The 16,362-nt window shown below is 38.7% G+C and overlaps 1 long non-coding RNA gene across 1 annotated transcript; it reads right to left on the bottom strand.

Annotated features, from left to right (window-relative positions):
* Positions 1 to 2,753: 2,753 nt before the first annotated feature.
* LOC139706218 (uncharacterized) lies at positions 2,754 to 15,634 on the bottom strand. Its single transcript, XR_011707854.1, has 3 exons — positions 15,243 to 15,634; positions 4,672 to 4,992; positions 2,754 to 3,530 (listed from the first exon to the last, which is right to left on the bottom strand). It is a non-coding gene; the product is annotated as an uncharacterized lncRNA (long non-coding RNA).
* Positions 15,635 to 16,362: the final 728 nt, after the last annotated feature.

Below are 16,362 nucleotides of genomic sequence, written 5' to 3'. Positions count from 1 at the left end.
ACTCTGAATGGTCGTGTACTCTTAGTTACATACATGATTTCACTTGTCACCTCATTGTAAGGTGGGAAGTGAGTCTCTAAAAGTGTTGACTTTCTAGTCCAAAGTAGCACAAGCAGTAAGTATCACATCACAGCATCGATCAGGCCTTCTGACACCAAAGTCCTTAAACAACAACTGTATTCTGCAAAACCACCTCCTGTGTGTGTGTGTGTGTGTGTGTGCACATTAATACTTTCAGGTAGATTATCCTAAGCAGGACTTTCTCATTAAAAATCTGTTATAGTCCAACAAATACAAAATACAAAGTGAAATCATTAAAATATATAAATAAGGAGCTGGGCTGGGGCTTAGCGGTAGCGTACTTGCCTGGCATATGTGAGGCTCTGGGTTAGATTCTCAGCACTACATAAAAATAAATAAATAAAATAAGGTCTATCAACAACTAAAAATACATATATATTTTAAAAATATATAAATAAATGTTTAGCTTTCTCTGGTTTCTACTTTTAAAAAATAATTACTTTGTGGAAGAAGAAAAATGCAATAGTGAAATTCTTTCATCCCATTTTTTCATAATATATTGTACATATAAAAACGAATTTATTAATTTCCCTAAATATGGAGGTACCATTTCTTTTCAAGGTGCTACACAGTATGTCTTGCTATCTTGCAGTTTTAACATTAGTCTTTCATGTTCCTCAGAGTTTGGTTTTCATTCAGACCAAGTATTTCCAGCTTTCTGTTCTTAACTCTATTCAGTCAGGGAGAGACTCCAAGTATGGCCACTTTGAAGTCTGCAATGGTGTCAGGTTCCTGGGCAACACAGAGGAGATCTAAGAGCAGAGGAAAGGAACCAGCGAAGTGTAAAATACAGTATGTTGGAATTGTGGTGGTGTTGTCAATATGATGCTTATTTAAGATTTACTTCTCTTTTTCCAGTCTCTCAAGCTAAATTTAAACAGTTCATGTATAACTTCTACCCCCAAATTAGAGGAAACATCATGGCATGGTTTGGAGCCAGGAGAACTAGACTCAAATTCCAATTCTGCCACTTGCTTGCTTTGTAACCTTGGGCAAGTCAGAATTCATTTCCTCATCTGGGACCTGAAAGAATCCTGCCTGCCCTGGTTGCTCCTGTGGGTAAAAGATTATAATTAGACATAGCATATGAAGGATTTTATAAACTATAAAGCACTTTACAAATGTTAACATTTTATTCAAGAGATTTGTATTACACATTGAATACAATAAAGGAGAAGTAAAATGATGGGGTTTTTTTTTGTTTTTATTGCCTTATACCATAATTCATTATAGTTCTTATTTATGGCCACTTACTTCAGTGAAAATTTATTTGTCAAAACATCTATATAAAACTACTCTAGTATTTTATGTATGAGAAAGTCAGATTTGATTTGCACAATTCTCTGTATAGATGTATATCTTATTTATTTTTATTATCGTATGTTTGATTTATGGATAGGGTTCAAAAGCCGAAAAAATGAAAAGGTACAAAACATAAGGTATCCTTACATCTGTGTCCCACAATGGCCTATTACTATGCCCCTTTCAATATATAACCTCTATATGAATGTCATTCTGACCATCTTTAGGTGGATGCAAGCTCTAAGTCTTTTTTTTTTTTTTTGTCAGAAACCTGGGATTCTTCTGGTTAGAGGCTAGGGAGGATAGAAAGGAGTAAATTCTCTAGGTAATGACATAATGCACCCAGTGTCACATATTGATTTGGTGGCAGAACCAGATTTGACTTTAATTTATCCAAGAATTCAAAGGCAATATCCAGACCAGTATGTCACTGGAGAGGACTGAAGTTAGAGCTCACAGAAAACAAAAGTGAGAGTGCAAAAAGGCAAATGATAGGTTGAGCAGGAAAAAGGCAAATATAGTGCATTTTGTCACTAGCTAGAAAAAGGGTCCCAGTCTAGCCACTCTAGGTAGGGAGCCACAAGTGCTATGCATTCACCTGCAAACAGGTGCCCAGGTTCTCATCCTAAGCTGTGGAACTGTGTGCCTGGGGTGCCTTCCACAACTGAGCTCAGAAGTTCTTCCCAGTGATTCAGCATGGTTCCTGGTGAAGTCCGAGGTGGGTGGGATTATGTGATCACTCGGGGCCACATTCACTAATCTCAGGGGCAGGAGAACAGGAACTGCTTCAGTGAGAAAATTTCCAGGTAAAACTGAGCAGTTCGTCTCACCCCTTCATGGTCTTATCAGGGGTGAATGTCTTTAAGTGACCCTCAAATGTAAGGCTTCCTCTGCTAAAGGTTGCAGTTTTGAAGATCCTGCCACAGGGGGAGGACTCTCAACACTGTCCAAACACCCATTGTCATTACTTTGCAAAGGGAATTTGAAACACTGGAGGCTAATCTCTAAGGTCAGCCTTCATATATTTATACTTTGAGATTCTGAGATGATGTAAGATGTTTTGTCAGAAAATTCTTGGAACGTAGGTAGATTTGTTTATAAATGGTTGGCCTGATATATTTTCTTGAACACTGTGTTCTTACACACACACACACACACACACACATCCATTACCAAAAGTGACAGATTGCTGCATGGGATTTGTTAGTGCCATGTATGCTTATTTCTTCCCACCTGCCTTCAGCTACTTCTAAATAATCCAAGAATTCTAATTTGAATTTCAAAGATGTTTCTAAACTTGTGTTTTTGCTGCATTATTCTATTCTAAATTTTTAAAACTTTTCTTGATATTTTTATTCTGTGTCATTGTTTTCATGTGTTTATATTTTCTTAAATTTGAAAAGTAACACTCAGAAAGCTCCTCTCAACAGGAAACACTCTGGAGTCACGGAGTCATGGAATTTTGTAATTTATCTTCTTTCTATGATTTTAAGCAGTTTTTCATTGTGTATACTCATCAAAAAAATTATATGAAGAAAGAGATGCCAGGGATTTTCAACTTGTTTTTATCTGTCATACTATTTTAGATTTTAAAAATTAGTTATATGTGTCAGTCATATGCAAAATAAGAAAGAAAAAGATAGAATGCTGTATTGTGACAATTTATAAGCTTACAATGTTTCAGTAAAACATAAAACTTGGACAGAATCACAAACGTTACTGTTCCATGTCACTGAACCATCTTTCCAAATCTTAACATGGATTGCTCCAAAGCAGGGTCTGAAATAAAGACTTACATATGGTAGTTTATTTGAGGGTCTGGTTGGAGGGAGTAGGAATGAGGAATGGGGTAAATGACAAAAGGGAAAGAAGTCAGTAAAAAGATGTGTTATCAGTTGGCTACCACTGTCCACTGATGCCTAATCCCACAAGACCTTCCCAGAGACCTAGTGTGGAGAAGCATTTATCCATCAGCTCCCTGGGCGGGGTGCGGGGGGGCTATGCTTGTTCACCCTTCCAGCTTGCCTCAGCACAGGGCCTGTTGTTCCCCACGGTCCTCCTTGGTGGCAGGCCTAGGTTTCACAGTTCCTCCCTGAAGTTATTTCCCGGCCTGTTGTTTCTTGGTTTTCCAGCTCCCAAAACAGTGCCTAAAGTATAGTAAACACCCAATAAATACTTGTTCAATTCATACAAATAGAAGTTCAAATACTTAAAGACATCAAAATGGATTAGAATTTAAACTTTCCGATCAGATACGTGTGATTGTGTAGACACTGTCCATAAGCCACAGTTCTTCATATACTTTGTGTTTTTGGAATCACTTGACATAAATACTTAAACACACACACAGACACATGGTCGGTCTGTGAGTACACTAAGTGAGAGCACTTACAAAACATGGAATGTGACATCTCACAGTCCCAATTTTCCATTTGGTAAACGTATTGTTTGTCCTGTATCCACAGTGTGTTTTCATTTCTTTATGGACACCAAATGTTCACTTTGGCTCATGAAATACTTTTGTTTATTTTCTCCCTGAATGAGTTAAGCATTTGAGATGCTATGGTTTTTCATTTCTTTCATAATCTCTTTTTCTTAATTAGTTCTAAAAGAGCCTCCACCCTCAATGCTATCACACACAGAATATTGCTATAAGGACCATCAATTGGATTTTTAGAATCACCTTAGCTTGTTTATTCAGCGGGTTTAAGGTACCTTGAAAGGACCACGCATCAGGGAAGGTTCTTATTCTGTAAACTGAGTTTATCTGTCATTCACACATTCTAATTGTAAACACTGAAGAAAGTCATGAAATACACTTTATATTACATGATAGCTTTAAGAGTGTCTACCATGAATATTTTCAAACACATAAAGTTGACAGTACAGGAATGCCATGTGACCTATCATCTAGCTTTATAATTATCAACTTCTCACTAATTCTGCTTCCTCCATTCTGTCACACATTTTCTCTGAGATTATTTTGAACAAAATTTCAGACATCAAATTATTTCATCTATAATATTTCACTCTATTTATTTTGTGGAACTAAGGATTGAACCCAGAGTGCTTTATCATTAAGGCATATCCCTATCCCATTATTATTATTATTATTAAGATGGGATATCTCTAAGTTGCTGAGGCTGGTCTTGAACTTGTGATCCTCCTGCCTTAGCTTCCTGAATCATTGAGATTATAGGTGTGTGTTACCTCACCACACTCAATCTACATATTTAAAAATTAAGTTGTTTTTTTTTTCTAAAAGTAATTACATGCTGAGAGCCATACCCCAGTCAGATTGACACACGGCATTTTTGCCAGAAGTAGTGGTTGAGAGGTAATGCCAGCAAGTTCTCGCGGAGTTCCCGTTGAGTTCCAGTTGAGCTCTCTCAGCGATTCCTGAAGAGTTCTCATTGGTTGGGGAAGTGCCAGAGGAGGGATTTCCAGTTGGTTGTTCCTGGACCAGCCGCGTGGTTTGGGGGAATTCCCGGGGAGCGTGTGTGGAGTGTGCTGGTGGAGTTCAGAAATAAAGTTTGTTCCTGCTTCAGTGGCTCGTGATTTGTGCCCAGCCAGACTGCGGCAATTACACACACTTAATAAATTTCATTCCTGAAGGGCAAAGGGAAATTATTGATGGCTAAATTTCCTAGCATTACTGTGAATTTATTTGCTATCTAAATGCTATGATTTGGACCTTAAATATCCCACAAAAATTCTTGTGTTGAAAGCTTGGTCCCAGCCAATTGGGCTAGTGGGAAGTAGTAGAACGTTTATTAGGTGGGGCCTAGTGGAAGGAAGTTAGGTAATGGGGATGTGCCTTTGAAGGAGATTTTGGGATCTGGCCCCATCCTATTTCTCTCTTTTACTTCCCTGCTCCTCCAATATGAGCAGCTTCCTCTGCCATGTGTTCCCACTATGTTGTACCTTTTTTATGCTGGCTTTTTCACATGCCCCAAAAGTAACTGACCCCATGTTCAACCAGAACTGTTGAAATATATATAAAATAAACATTTCCTTTTTATAAGTTGATTACCTCTGGTATTTTGTCACAATGGAAGAAAGCTGAATAATACAATATATTTAAGATTTTAATTTTTTTGGATAAGTATCAGGTTAGTCAAATCATACAATGTCTGACTAGAGATGTCTGGAAAGAACCAATGACCATAACTTCCTCCTATTAAAATAAAAATACAGACTAGGAACATCAAGAAAATAGGATGTGTGTGTGTGTGTGTGTATGCTCTCTTTTAGTCCATGTTTTACTTCTTCTCTAGGAGGCCAAAATATCTCAAACTTCAGATCTATATTTCTACCTACATTATGCACAGGCTTGAGAAAGACAAAGTAGAAGAATCAAGCACATAAAATCTTCTCTGGTCCCAGAGTCCTAGGATAGTGCCTGGCACATAGTGAAAACTCAGTAAATGCAAGCTGAGTGAATGCATTACTTCAGAAATTTCAGTGAAGGACTATTTATCATATTTCCAGTTTCTTAATGAAAAGTCCAATTTCAGTCTAGCAACACAGCCAGCTCTAATTGGGTGGCTGCTGTATTAGATTTTATCCTAGCTGCTTTTCCCTTCTTCTTTCTCTTTCTTCTCTCCTTTCTTTCAGCATTCTCACAATCTTTTTACAGTCTCTTAGTCTTTTGAGATCTTTAATGTGTTGCCTGGTCTGGTATTATACACTCATTCATAATGCTTCTTCCCACCAAATCTGGAGGCAACAGTGATTTATATATAAACTGTCCTAAGTTTGATGGATCAAATATATATATATATATATATATATATATATATATATATATATATATATACATATTTATATAATTTATATATATATACATATATATATATACATATATACATATACATATGTATATATGTAATTTTTTTCTAAGAATCAGGTTTATAATTTGTTTTCACTAAAACCTGTTCTGGGGACCTGTCCCAAGAAGATGGTGATAATCATCTTGCAATTTGATGGAGAGCCTCTTAGGAAAAAGAAAAATTTATTGATGTTAATCAAAATGTCAGCTGTGAGGTTTCTTTCAAGTATCTTCATTCTTTCTAGGAGAATGATGTTGACTAATTTATATGATATCCTGAAGCAAACAGAACTAGGACATAGTAATACAGAATAAATATTCTTCAGGTCTGGTTGTGAAGCAATGATCTGATCTGTGACATACAGTAGTTTAGAACTTAGGGAAAGCCACAGTGTGCTCGTCTTATTCTGGAAGTCTTATATGTAGTCATATACGATGCATAAGGACTCAGCTCAATCTTAATACAGTGAGTCCACTGCACTTCAAGTCTCAACTATGAAGGCAGAAGCATTCTGAAACTGTCCTAAGTTTGATGGATCAAAGATAAAACAAATTTTTAGAAAGTCACGAACATTAAAAAAAATAAAATAAAATAAAAAAGTGTTACTAATTTTATGAGAGATAATAGATTATTTGAATGAATTTGTATGCAAGTATCTTAATCAATAACGTCAAATACACACTTTTAAAGAAGTGATTTGCAATTTGTTTTATGAATGTTGTTAATAGACGTCTAGCTCTTGAAAGGTCTAGAGGGCATCTAGCCAGATACCTCCTATAACTCGTGGGAAAACTGAGAATAAGGTTACAAACCTGGCCAAGGTGACAGCTCATTGACTACTCATGACTTAATTTAATGATGAAAACAGAGTTTTTACGACTTTTCCTTGGAAAATTAAGTGTCCTGACTTTAACTTTGGTCCTACAATATGAATATCTCTTTTTGGAATTACAAATATTTATTCTACTTTATTAAACTAATTTGAATATTGGTTGACAGAAAAGAAAATGTAACTAAAATGTAAATAGTTTCTGCAATGAGACATTCACATTTCTTGGTAGTGTAGCCCTGCAACAGTTCATGAAGCAAATCAATTCTTTTGACTACTAAAACCAGAGAGAATACAATTTGTTTTTTCTAACTTTCAGAGTTTTACGAATATGTCCTTCACCTAAAAAGTTGCCTTTGAATGGCAGTGTGACATCTTTATGACATGCCAGCTTGCCTCATCTGAACTGCCTTCTGCAGAATTCACCTTCTCCTGTGCTCCTGGACAGGGTACACTGCAAGGATATTCTCTCTGGAGTAGGAATATGGAAGGAGGCAGTGGCCATTGTGTGGAATACACATACTTTATCCCAATTATTCAGTGAAATACTAACCAAGCTGCTTGGAGGGATTCTGAAGTCCAACTAAATGGATTCTGAGTTAACCCAAAAGGGCATTATCTTTGTTGGTCTGATTTGGTTAGGTAAAAGGCCTCTTGAAGAGCCTCCAGGCTTCAAGTTCACCTCCAGCTCATGGGGTTCCAGCTGGCTGTTTTGTGATCCTTGGTATTCTCCCTTTTACCACAGATGCCATGGCTTTAAGTCTAAAGGTCATGGGGTCTGAGCCCATGATGTTCACTTGTCTCAGTTTGGGCATCTTCATGACTAATGCTTTCTAGTAAACCGAATATCTCATTGCTTTAAATATTCCCTTCTAGTAGGGGTTCTCACCTGTAGGATGTCCTCTCCTCCATCTGCCATCCCTACTGCTGCTGCTTGGGTTTTTCTAACATGTTCATGTGACTATGTCATTCAATCCCAGGACTGACAAAGCATCAACCGTTCTCCATCACTCGTTAAGAAAAACTGAGCCTCGTGGCTTGGCGTATTCCCTCTGCTTTTATCTGCCTGCTTTCCTAGTTTCCTCTACTTTTTTTAGGTGTGCTCCATGGATTCCTTTCAAACCCCCAAGTGTTCCTCCCCAAGACCAAGAAATTGATGCTCTGGAAGAAATCACCAGCTGCTAAAAGGTATGTTTGTGAGCCAAATAGTCATCAGTAGGGCGAACACCAAAATAAGCATCCTTCTGAAAAGTCTTTCAGGTAACCCACATCAATCTTGAACATGATCTTTAGACATCTGAAAAAGGCTTACACACTGCTTTGTACTATACCTTTCAAGAAGCCGCTACCCACCTTTCTTTCCACTTTTCTTTCCACTGCAATAATCTTTCTACTTTCTCCACTGTCACCAATGGTGATACTTCCCTCTTTACCTTCAACCAAGATCTTTCTTTCACCTCATATATAACCCTAGAGTTGCTCTTCACAGTACTCCTTTCCTGGCATTCAACTCTTTAAATACTTCTCTTACTAGTGGTTTTGTTGTTGTTGTTTATTTTTTGGTACTGGGGATTGAACCCAGAGGCACATAACTACTGAGCCACATCCCCAGACCTTTTTAAAATGTATTTTATTTAGAGACAGGGTACTTACTATGAATTGCTTAGGGCCTTGCTAAATTGCTGAGGTTGGCTTTGAACTCATGATACTCCTGCTTCAGCCTCCCAATCCACTGGTGCCCATCTCTTTCTAGTGTTCAGACTCAACTCCTGTCTCTTTGGGCCGGATTCCTCCACCTTATCTAGACTCCTTTCACCAGGTTCACATATAGAGACCAAGGGGCTTTCTCGTGTCTTTTTTAATGACCCCCATTTTCCTACATAGAAATATGTATCCACACTCAGAAATTCACCATTAGTTTCCACTCAGTCATTCAATAGATTCAATTTGGCAGTGTTCTACTGCTTTAAATTAGAGGTCCTAATCACAGGTTTAAGACCAGTTACCAACTGCCACTTCCATAGCATCCCTTTGCTTAACTACACAGAATGAATGTCTCCGTTCTAGCCAGTAAATTCTACTTCCCACCACACATCACTTAACCCGATTCTGACAATTCCAGTCCTTCTCTTCCCCTCTAAACTTTTCCCTGATCTGTCCTCTCCTGTCTGTCCCTTTCCTTCTTCAAACATTTCTCATAAAGCATCTATCTTATAAAGCTTTCTTGGGGTACAACCACCTAAGCAACCTCCTGAGCCCTTTCATAAATATGCCCATGTGCAGTCATCAGGAATTTGTCCTGCTCAATTTCAGAAAACCATATATACCCATGCAAGTTTAGTAGGGGAAATGAGCCAGAATTTCAGTTCCCAAACACCTTTCACAGAATCAAACATGCAAGCCAGAATGATATTTCAGAACCTTGTTTTAAGACTCAGATGCTATTATAATAATAAATATACCACCAAATAGTGGTCAAATTGACTATTTATAGCAGATAACAAAAACATCTGTTCTTTTGGGTGTTATATTTTGCTATATAAGCTAAAAAGTTTATACACTTTCCTTTAGCCAATGTTCAACTCCCTTCTGTTTTGGTCTGAAGTGAGATCAGCTGTAGAAGAGCTTAATTTCATTTGGGTGGAAGGGTGTATTGCCAAGGGGTATTGCAAGGGGAGAAATGGTATGTCACTGCTTATGGTGGTGCAAGCCCGTAATTGCAGCTACTGGGGAGTTTGAGGCAGCAGGATTACAAGTCTTAGGCTAACTTGGGCAACTTAATGAGACTGTCTCAAAATAAAAAATAAAAAGGGCTGTAGCTCAGTGGTAGAGCATCCTTGGATTCCATTCCCAGTACCAGAAAAAGAGAGAGGCGGGGGGGGGGGGAGGGAGGAAGGAAGAACAGGAGAGGTTTCAGATTTATCAGTATAGACATTTTTCATTATCCACAAGAAATTGGTTCTAGGAAAACCTTGCATATATCAAAATCATCAAATGTTCAAGTCCCTTATATAAAATGGCATAATATTTGTATATAACCTACACACATTTTCTTTCATTCTTTTCCCATTTCCTTCCTTCCTTCCCTCTTTCTTTTCCCCACTCCCATATAGTTATTACCATCTCTAGATTGCTAGAGATGCTTTAAATGCCATGCAAATGCCATGTAAATAGTTGTTATACTGGACTTTTTTTGGGGGGGGTGACAATCACAAGGAAAACAAAAGACTGTACATATTCAATGTCATAACTTTTCTTTTCAAATATTTTTGATCCACAGTGATTGACTCCGTAAATGTGGGACCTGGAGATTTTAAATTTGTGCATGAGACCAGATAGCTAAGAGGATATTCTATGAAACTGCTTCTTCCAGCTTCTAGGTCTCTAGGCTTAAAACTCCATGGATCACTTCTCCCTCCAACATATGGAACATCGTGGATACTGCAGGGTTTGGTCACACTTGCTAGAGTTTTTAACGCAAGGAATATTTTCATTTTCTTGCATTTTAGGCCTTGGTTGTCATCCAAATTGACTAGAAGTTAGAGTCATTGTTGCCTCTCTGCACAGCTTTTCTTTATTTTTTTATTACCACCATAGATTCAATCAAAAGAGAATAAGGAAGTGTATTTAAATAGTTTCTTTAAATCTGAGAAACCAGGAAATAAGCCTGCGGTCATAAAAATATATAAATCCAATCATAGTACCTCAGTCAGGAAATATATCAGACCTCACAAGCAAAGCAGGCTGAGCCCCAGTCACTACTCAGACATAACCCCTGCAGAAGTACCTGATAGTATCTACAGACAATTTAAAGCCAAACTGAGCTGAGTCACTTATTTAGCTTTTGGAGAGCAGTAGTGAAGAGGACATATTGGTGGACTGTGGAGTGTTTACACTGCAGGGAAAACCCCTTTGCAGATACGAATCCCTGTGAGATGGCTACAGAGGATCTTAGTTTTCAGACAGATTTTCTACTTGAAAGAAATGCAGAAAAACGTTTTGGCTTCTAATAAAATTGATTGATTTTCATAATAAAGCTCTTTATGTTTTTCTACAAGAATATGAGATTCTCAGGGTAACAGACTTAATTTCCCTAATGTTAAACACTTAAAATTGTCTATATCATAGCATCGAGAAGGAGACAACCTGCCAGGCACAACTGTAATCCCAGCCACTCAGGAGGCTGAGGCAGAGAATCGAAAGTTCAAGGCCATCCTGGGCGACTTAGCAAGACCCTGTCTCAAAATAAAAAATTTAAAAAGGGGTGGGGATATAGCTCAGTGAAAGAGCATCCCTAGATTCATTCCTCAATTACTGAAAGGGGGGGGGGAAGGAGACTACTGGGAGGTGAATGGAAAGGTGGAAGCTATCTGTGGATTGCTGTCCCTATCAGTCATTCCTGGCCTAGGTCAACCTTTATCTTTCTCATCACCTGGCCCACTAGCCAGGTCCCAGCATCTCCATGAGGCCTCCTGATTCTTGCTATTGCTGCTGCTACTATGCCAATATTAATTTCTGACCTCTGCTCTGCTGCTTTATGGTAAAATTGCTGTTGTCATACTGTTGCCTTTGACCTGTCCATGAGATTTGTCAACGCCACACTGACATCACTTTCCAGGGAACTTGTTTTTTTCATAAACTCTTTGTAAACTTAAAAATTAAAATATAATTGGTGTACTTCAACTCATTGTAGTTTTATTTTTCATTGGTATTCAAATGGAAGCACTTTCAAGTGTGTTCCCAACTCCTGATCCAATCACAGTAGTCTTTAATAATATTCTTGTTTTCAGGGAGGACCACATATTGAAAGTTCCTCTTGAAAATTTTTGCACTCAGACCTGAAGTCAGGCATCTCTCTAATAAGCCCTGGATCTTAGGAGATCATCATCTCTGTGTTAGGGATTCTCGTTGCTACAAGTTTGCTCACTGTTTCTAGGTTCCTTCAGGGGAAAATGCTAGATTAAAGATGGGTGATTGGATAGATGCATGGATGCATGGAAGGAAGGAAGGAAAGAAAGAAGAAAGGGAGGAAGGAAGAAAGAATGGACAAATAGAGACATAGATAAAATATCACATTTATAGTAAAGTTTCTGATTCAAATTCTAATTCAAGAGTACAGCACTTTTTAAAAATCTTACTTATGTCTACATCTGTTTTACAACCCCAAATCCTAGTTCCCAACAATGCCTACGTAATAGTTCACTTGTTTTATCCCATGAAACATGAAATATCCTCAGAATAATAATAGCAAACTTTCAACAATATAATTACTGAAAACATTTGAAGTTTGTTTTGTTTTGTTTCTGTTTTGTGGGTTTCTTCTGCAGTTCCTTTTGTTTTAAGGGTTTATCCCATTTGGGATCATTAGTCTACTCTTGGATTTTAAAGACACTTTAAATATTTCCCTTCTGAAGAAGTATACCATCAACTCAATATATAATTCAGTTATATTTTTCATTTTTTGTTCTGAGTTTTTGTGATCTCATATTAACATTTAATTTATTAACAACATATACTAGAAATATTCCATGGTGGTATATTAAGATATTATTCATTTCTTTTATAGCTGTATAATACTCCACTCTGGAGATATATTATAATTAAGGATTCTTTATTAATGGACATTTGAGTTGTTGCTGATGAACAAATAATGCTTCAACAAATAATCTTGGGCATACATTTTTCTAATTTTCCAGTCCACTTTGCAGTAGGTTAGAAAATGGAATGCTAAACCAAAAATATCCAATAAAATATCCTTTAGCTGAATAGTTGCTGATGACACTCTTATTTTTAAATGGTACAATCACGTTACCTCTCTCTCAAGCTCAGGAAATGGAGGGATGAGTCTTTGACTCCTGATATATCAACAATTATCTCTCCTGGAAAATTAATTGAGCCTTCATACCAATGGACTTTCTGGAAGCTTATCCAAACATGTCCTGATACAAATAAATTCCTATTACTAACATTCAGACAGACCTGGAATATTGCTATATGCCCATGTGGAATCATGTCTTATGTATGTGTAATAGAAACCATGCAGAGCTGAAATTTATGTTAAATTATTTTAGAAGGCACTATACTGGAGACTACCACACAGTTTCTAAGTAAATCAAGAGTAGCTGTGTTTTCCTTCAACATTAGAACATAACACTGCTGGATAAGCACCAAATAGTTAGTCTTCTGGAAGCTCTCAGTACAGATCATTAACCACTGAGTGGACTAGAAGTATCTAGTTCAGCTTGCCTCTCTAGTGGTTGAAATTGGGCAGCTTAAATCTATATTATGAGTCTCCAATGAAAGCAAATATAGAAATATAGCTTTTTTTTTTAAGGTAATGGGGATTGACTAGAGAGCCTCGCACATGGTAAGCAATTACTCAATAGTGAGCTACATCCCCATCCCTTTCTATTTTTTATTTTGAGAAAGGGTCTCATTAAATTGCCCAGGCTTCACTCGAACTTATAATCCTCATGCCTCGGCTTCCAGAGTAGATGGGATAAAGGAGGGAAATAAAGTCATTTGACACATTTTGTTAAGTGATATTCAATCGTCATAAATTTCTATTGCAGCTTCTATCACTTTGATGAAGCACTGCCTTGACCAACAGCTGTGCAAAAAGGATTGTTCCACAGTCAGCTGAATTCCCACCAATCATTGCAGGGCACTCCATTTAAAAGAGACAATTCTACCCATGTAAGAACCCAGCTGTGTCTAGTGACTCCCCAGTGCTATCTAAGATTAATCCTTGCCAGGTGATTGTTTCCAAAAGAGAAGTTCAAGTTAGATTATCAAACAAGAACAAAAAAAAGTGTAAGGAAAATGTCAAAACAGGTCATCCCAAATCCAGGTCCTCTCTGTGGAATGTGCAGGAAGCATGCAAAGAAATCATTGTGCTGTATCTTGTAGTATCATTGTGCTGCGGAAGCAGTCTGTAAATTCCTTGGGATAAAAACTTGCCCATGTTGAACTTGGAAAGCTGCCATTCCCTTTGCTCCTTGACCCCAACCCCATTGTTGTATAAAGGTGTTCCCATCCCCCCTTCTAGGGGCACACAAGAGAGCAATGTAGCTTATCAGAGTACTCAGAGCAAAGAAAGCCAGAGAAGGTAGTAGCTATCTGGTGAGCACAAGCTGAAGCCACTCAAAAAGTCTTTAGAAGAAGGGTTTTATTTTAATTTTTAAAATTTTGTTTGTTTTTAATCAATGTGTTTGATTTTTCCCCTCATTTTTTTAGTTGATGAATTCTGTTTACACTGGAGATCTGGAAAATAGAAATGGGATGAGTTAAGTCAAATGAAAGGCACCAACTTTTGTGGAACAGTGGGAAGTGTTACCTAAGAAAGAAGTCCTCTTTGTGTGTGTGTGTGGGGGGGGGGGCATTAGGAATTGAACCCAAGGGCGCTTTACCACTGAGTTACATCCCCAGCCCTTTTTATTTTTTGTTTTGAGACAGTGTCCAAGTTGCTTAGGGCTTTGCTAAATTTCTAAGGCTGATCTCAAGCTTATGATCCTCCTGCCTCAGCCTCCCCAGTTGCTAGAATTACAGGCAGGTGCCACTGCACCAGGCACAAGTCCCCATTTTTTAAAACTGGGAGCGAGATGCCTTTTTTTGACGTCTTAACCTATGTTATTTTTCTTCTTTCTTTTTAATACCTAAATTCAGTAATCTACTGGTACTGAATACCAAGTGATAAAGCCCCGTGGGTATTTCTTCACATCTTAACGCCTAAAACCATCCATAAGAAAGTTCTGGTTATCCACTGTTCAGCTAAAATGGAAGGATGAGCCTTCAGCCAGCAGGCTCAGGCTGGTTATTACATTTCACATACTGGAGAAGTTAGTCGAAAAAACACTGAATCATAATCAATTCAGGCAATGGCATTTTCATAAAATAGGAAACCAGTAGATCACGTTTAAAACTGAGCAAAAATATTCTACACATACCACATAAGTTCCCGTAGGAAATCACACCCGCTAGGCAGCTCCCAAGGAAGGTAACTGACATTGGGATCAGAAATTCCATGAGGGCTGAGCCGCCCCACGGCTGGGGCTCAGCGGGGCTTTGCACAACGGCGGGGGCGCTGGGAGGCGCTGCGGGGCGCTGACGCCGCAGCACCCGAGCACCGCTGCCCCGCCCTGGCCTCCTGGATTCCCAAACAAGCGACCTCGCTCAGATCCTGTTTGTGCTTCACTTACTTCCTGCGAGAAGCAGTTCGCTAGTGAACTGTGCAGCGGATCCCTGCAGGACTGGGGTTTCCTAGCTGGCACTTCCTCCTTCTGGTCCTTCTCTCCTGTGCGTTTGTTTTCTCAGAATGCGCACTCTCCCTCCTCCTGAGCCAGGGCTCCACTGATGGCAGGAAACAGAACGAGGCATTCTCCTCATTCTTAGAGAATCAGAAAGCCTGGGAAAGGACTTGGCAAGACGGTCTCTGGTACCCTTCATCTCCACTGCTTTCAGCACCTCCGATTTTCCCCCAGATACAAGTGCAAAACCTGCCTTCGCGGATACCTAGAAAGTTCCAGACGTACCCAAGTCACCCAGGCCAGAGAGTGGCCTCTGAAACCTTGCTTCATAAAAAAGGGACCAAGGGTTGTTGGAGAAGAGAACCAGGGGTCCCTGGGCCCAGGTCTTCATCTCGCAACTGTCCCTGCTCTGCTGCAATCTACCAGCCCTCTGCTGATTCCCCGTTTTCCTTCCTACCAGAGCCTTTGTTTATTGAAGGCCCCCAGATCCCACTGGGGAGTCTGAAAGTGACTTTTAGCTCTGGCACTTTCTCTAAATGTAGTGTCTCTTCCCAGTGTCAGCGTCTTTCCTCTTAAAGACGACTGGATGTTGTTACTGATTTTCTTGGAATGAGGTCAGCGGACATTATTTTCCCTTAAGAATGTTCTACTGTGCTTCAGAGACAATATTTAGCCAGGGAGAAGGACAAAAGGAATCCATGCGGGCCTGGGCACTGGCGTCCCTCCAATCTTGGCTTCACCCCACCATGCCAACACTATTTCCTCCCAGGCTTTTCTGTTACAGGACCCATTTCAAGTCTTTAACCTTTAAGTGAGTTAAAAAAAAAAAAAAAAGCATCAAAAGCTAAAGAAACCAGTCACTCCATACTCAGCCTAAGACAGGGGTGAAAAAGACCTATCTGGGCCCGGGTTGTGACTCAGTGGTGGAGCACTTGTCTAGCATGTGTGAAGCATTGGGTTCGATCCCCAGCACCACATAAAAATAAATAAATAAAATAAAGGTATTGTATCCATCTACAACTAAAAACATATTTAAAAAAAAAAAAAAAAAAAAAAACCTTATCTGAAGTTA

This window comes from Marmota flaviventris, chromosome 6 (assembly GCF_047511675.1).
Source record: "Marmota flaviventris isolate mMarFla1 chromosome 6, mMarFla1.hap1, whole genome shotgun sequence".
Classification (NCBI taxonomy): Eukaryota; Metazoa; Chordata; class Mammalia; order Rodentia; family Sciuridae; genus Marmota; species Marmota flaviventris.
The sequence above is the reverse complement of the archived record's forward strand: the minus strand, read 5'-3'. Positions and strand labels throughout refer to the sequence as shown.